Here is a 5,451-nt window from a genome sequence, read left to right on the forward strand (position 1 = left end):
GACTGCATTAATGTGTTTTACAGGAATTGTCAAGATACATGAGTAGAGCAGAGGGGTCATCAAGTTCATTACAACTTAAAGTGAACTTTAATAGTTTAAAGCGGTCCAAAAAAACAAAGTCCAATTGGCAAGAAGATACACTACAAACAAAAAGGGGGGGGCAGTGAAGGAGTGACTCAGTGCAAACAACCCACACTCAATCATTATACCCAAAAATGCAGACTTTAAGTAAGTTAATTATGCAAGTTTTTTGTAATTTTGTTACAAAAGTGAAATGTTAAACATTAAATTTAATGGTTAAATGAAATTTACTTAATTGGTGTGCATTCAGTTTATACCAAGCATGCTTACCTTATTGATTAATAATTTGAATAATTTGCGTGTTACTCACAGTTATTGCTTCATATTTATGAGGACAAGCACCATTGTTTTGAGTGCGAGGTGTATTTATAGACAGAGTGACGATTAGGGATTAGACACATGTGAAGACTCATACCGGACGGGGGGCAAAACTCCAGAGCAAAACACAAGGAAGAGAAAACAACCTAAAGGTGTGGAAGTTTTTCTTTTTCTCTGGCAGAAACAAGCTTCCATAAAAAAGACATGTACTAAACACAGAGCCGAGAAAACTCGCATTAAACATGAACAAAAAGACGAGAACAGATTGGGACAGTCTAAAATCAAAATAGGAACCGAAGCAAAATACAGGCCAAGATCTAAAAACTAAGGCTAGAACAATAAAGCCAACTTGTCAGGAAGAGAAAACAAGAAAGATAAAATAAAAATAATTCAAGAAAGCTGCTTATAGTGTTTATATTTCTGGTTCCTGTGGCTCTATGCAGCAGATGCAGATGTGAGGTCACTCCATGTGTACAATCAACACCTTGTAGTCTAGCCCACCACCCCAGCCCTTTATACAGGCACACACACAGAGTCTCTGTCCTTTCAGACAACGTTACACTGGCTTACTTTAATTTCCTGAAGACTTATCTGAGCCATAACCAGACTATTATATTTTTATTTATTTTCTTTTTTTTCCCAAGTCCTCTCAACGTGACTGTCAGAAGCAGTAACTTGGCTTTCCTTTGGAGCTAACATGACTTATTTCAGTGCACAGAACATTCATATACAATCTGTTTTAAATTCAAATTGGTTTTTTTTCCAAATATGGTTTTTGCATCAAAACTAATAAAGTAATTCGATTTATTAACAATAATCTTTAAATCGTTAAAAATAAAATGTTTTCATTCTGCATTTATGTAACCACTCCTGCACCACAAACAAAGAGAGCCTGAACAATCAATGTGGCCTCATAGACTCCGTTGCATTATGTAACATCGCTGTACCTTCAAACATAATAAACCCACGGTGTAATTACATCCACTCGAGGTTAACGCTCTCATTAAATGCTGCAGCTCGCTGTTTTTTTGGCAGTAAAAATTAACCTTTTTACTGCTGGGTTGTTAAAGTATTTTATCTTTTTTGGGTTACATAAGTGACTGCAGTGCATTAACACACATGTTCCTTCAAGCGTGCAACATGCTGCACAGAGCGACCTCTTCTTCTTCTCCTCCTCTCTCTGCTCTCACCCGTTTCACTGGCTGGATGGCCAAATCACCCCTGACAGGCCGGAGCTTTTCATGCGGCTCTGCGAGTGTTTGTGTGGCACACTGTACAAAAGAGCAGGGACACACAGGACCCTCTTCAGCGCGTCAGGCTGCCCGCTGTTTGCTCAGACTGCCGAGGGGCTTCACGGGGCCGGAGGTCCGTCTGCCGTCGATGAAGGCACGTCTGGATCCCAACTGGATGCTCATCAACTCCACGAGGACCTCTTAACTTCAAACTGTGAGACTGATATGTTTTACCTGAAGGCTGATGATGCTGTGGAGACACCAACAATAAATGCTTTATAACACATTATAATGAAGCTGTTAAGTGATAAAGTAAAAGTTTATATAATTACAGCTTTTACTGTCATCAGTTAGCTTCTGCTTAAGGCAAATATGTCCAAAAACATTATAAAGTGTGTTATAAACTGTTTATTAAAGGGTCACACAGTGTAAGCCTTAGAAATACTAAACAAGAAGACTTAAAATAAGGTATCGATATTAATAAAAAATTAATATCCTCAAACATTTTCTTGCTTTAGTGGCTTTGAAACTGAGATTTATGTGACAAAACATATGTAAGGCTGTGATATCAGTTTGAATTACCTCAATATGACTAAACCAGTTGGGTTAAAGACAGTTTTATGTTGTCTGCGACATATTAGGTTTGTTACAATGAAAAGCTCAAAATTAAATTAAAAAGTCTTCACTTCTCCACAGAGATGTACTTCTCTTGAGTATGGTTTAAATATGTATCTATTAAAAACATCCTCAAATAAACCAGGCAGTTCAAAGTGAGGCAGAAATCTGTTTTTAAAGTCACTGATTTCCATCAAGAAGATTAAGTTCTCCTTGAGATAAATCGGAGGGTGTCACAGCAGGATAAATGAGATATGGAAGATAAAATGTGTCTTTTCCCCCGTATTTTTCTGTAAAATGGATCTAGTTTTATCTTTTTGGGCTTTTCCCGTCAAACAGTGAAGGCATCCAAAGCAACCATGATATATTCAGCCAGTTTGCCAGACACTGAGTGAGCCTACTCCTGAGCCGTACTGTCTGAATAAATCTCATCTAACAATGCTCACTTAATGAAAACAGTAAGAGTGATGGGAGTTTTCCTCTCCTGCAGGAAGCTCCTCTTCCCATCTGAGAAGCTGAGGCAGCAGGAATGATCATCAGACTGGGAAGACTGACACCGGGATACTTCCGCCTCCTCCAGGTTTGTGACTCTTAATTCCTGATTACATCCATGTTTCATTTAGGTGGTTCTTCATCAGTAAACATGTGTGCACAGAAAAGTCTGCTAGCTGTCGTTATCATGGAGCAAATCTGAGTTTGAATGAATATTTTATGGTTTCTATACATTTTTAATAGCGATACTTTAGACTATGAAAAACAGCAGCAGTGGACAGGATGTACAGAAAGCTCCATCTCAGGAGGGCTTATGTTATATAAGCTGTTCAGACTCCCGCAACAGAAAAATAACTGATGCTGTTGTCCTGCTCAGTTATCAAAAGTACCAAAAATGGTGGTGAGGTAGGTGAGTAGATTTAATGTTACCTTCATAAAAAACGAGTAACTTTATCTTTAGCCTTTACTTTGTATCAATTTGATCTTTAATCGCTCACAGATCAAAGACACATCAGTGGTTCAGGAAAACTTTTCCCTCCATTGGCCAATCGGGCGATTAAATCACACTTTTTGTGTCTAATTTAATTTCTTCATATACTGTTAATTTAAGCTATATTAAAGTAGTTGAAAAAAACTGCAGTGAAGCAGGTTGTGTCTGGTGGTAAGGAGGTAGAAGGTCTGTCATGCCTAAAGGGTGGAGTTATGTGGACTCCTGGGCGTGTCCAACAGATGCACAGATGACACGTTTTCATGTTTGCTACTGTAGTGAAGTTGGAAAGGGTTTAAAACTTGTTACTTTAACAATGATTATATTTTATTAATCCACTCTGAGAATAAAAAAATGGAAAACTAACTGGAGACATGCAGAAGAGACAGTGAGGCAAAGGACTGTGGGACTGTGTGTATACACAGAAATGCAATCGTGATGTGAACACAGCAGTGAAGAACGAGAAGTAGGTGCAGACAATCAGCACAATCACAGGGGAGGAAGCAAAACTGATTACGAGTCATGGAAGATGACTAATAAAGTAGAACAGGAAGTAAGCAATCATAACCAAGTAGAGAAACACAAATGTAAACTTAACATGGGGAAAAAATCTGAGCAAACTAATAAACTCTGATATATACAGTAACTCGAACAAAGACCTGAAAACTGAAGAGACTAAAGAAAGACAGAATGACAATGTAAACAAACAAACTAAGACCCAGCTACAGGCTATTTAATAATAAACGAGAAACAATGCTGGTCCACGGGGAGATGGAATCGGTTATGGAGGGTGTGTGAGGACTGATTAGATAAAGCGATTTGGTCATTTGTGTTGGTTATTTTTACATTAGTGAAATATTACCAGGAAAATAAAGGGATCAGGATTCATTTGTGTTCTTTATGCCCACACATTTTTATTACCATATTTCGTCCCAGTTAAGTGTCTCGTTTAAGGTGTGGAAATTAAAGCACCTTCTGGGGCTTTCTACTTTGTTTTATTGAATTTAACTTTATTGGACAGCGTGAACAATTAAAGCTGCCATCAGCCAGATGAATTATTACCCAAGTGGAGCATTCATTGAAAGCTTATGTCATTAGTGTCTCACTGTAGCAGCCCCTGGGTGACTGAAAGGAAAACACTCAGTGAGGAGTAAGAATATTTTAACAGCCTTTCTTCACCTGTGTGTCCGCCTCGTCCACAGAGGCAGATGTCGGGTGAGGTCCAGATTCAGCCGCAGAGCAGCCTCATCGATCCCATCGCCATGACGATGGCCGTGGTGGGGATGGGAGTGTCTCTGTACAGCGCCAGGCGGATGTCAGAGAGAGTCCAGCTGAAGCGGCCAAACGCCTGAGAGATCTCACCTGTTCACTGGTTCAGTTTCTGCTGCACAGGCGGCTCATGCGACAGAGGGTGTGTTTGTGAACGTCAGAGAAAGTCAGCGGAGGGGGAGTGTGTTTATGTGTGTGGGTGTGTCTGTGTGGTGCTAGAAGGAAAATCTAAGTGTCCCCAAAGGAAAATGTGAGTCGGTGATCAGCATGTGTGAAGCTGTAGTTTGATAACCCTACGTGTTGTGTGCAGGATATCTTTAAAAGGAGTGCGTATTAAATCAGAGATTTGTACTTTAATGCAATTAATCCTCAATTAACAAACAGCATTAGAGTTTAGTTTTAATTTAAAAATGTGTATAATACAGATGTAATCCAATTCAATTCAATTTTATTTATGTAGAACCAAATCACAACAACAGTCGCCTCAAGGTGCTTTATATTGTCAGGTAAAAATCCTACAATAATACAAGGAAAACAGAGAAAAGCTCAACAATGATATGACCCCCTATGAACAAGTGCTTTGGTGACAGTGGGAAGGAAAACCTCCTTTTTAACAGGAAGAAACATCCAGCAGAACTAATGTATGTATAAAATCTTACAAACTTATTTTATTCTTAATATTAGTCACAAATGCACCTTTCCAGGCATTTCTTGTAGTTTGTATATAAATCCTTGAGCAGCGTCACATCTGAGTATTTCTTCACTAATCACACTAAGAATCTTCGAAACATCTTCGAACGACTTACTGAAGAAAATGTCTGTAAATGTAAGATGCTAACTCAGAAATATCTACACTTATTTGTGCGTCTAATAAAAATGTTCACATTTTCTGAGCTCCGTGTGCAGACTAATGTTTTCAAACAGCAGACTGCAGTCCATTCAGGTGCTTCTCGGCTC

General features: G+C 38.8%; 1 long non-coding RNA gene across 1 annotated transcript; it reads left to right on the top strand.

Moving 5' to 3' along the window:
- The first annotated feature begins 1,352 nt into the window (after nucleotides 1–1,352).
- On the top strand, nucleotides 1,353–4,975 carry LOC120435740. The gene is made up of 3 exons (XR_005609877.1): nucleotides 1,353–1,845; nucleotides 2,737–2,826; nucleotides 4,428–4,975. It is a non-coding gene; the product is annotated as an uncharacterized LOC120435740 (long non-coding RNA).
- The last annotated feature ends 476 nt before the right edge of the window (nucleotides 4,976–5,451 follow it).

Source organism: Oreochromis aureus, linkage group 22, assembly GCF_013358895.1.
Source record: "Oreochromis aureus strain Israel breed Guangdong linkage group 22, ZZ_aureus, whole genome shotgun sequence".
In the NCBI taxonomy this organism is placed as follows: Eukaryota; Metazoa; Chordata; class Actinopteri; order Cichliformes; family Cichlidae; genus Oreochromis; species Oreochromis aureus.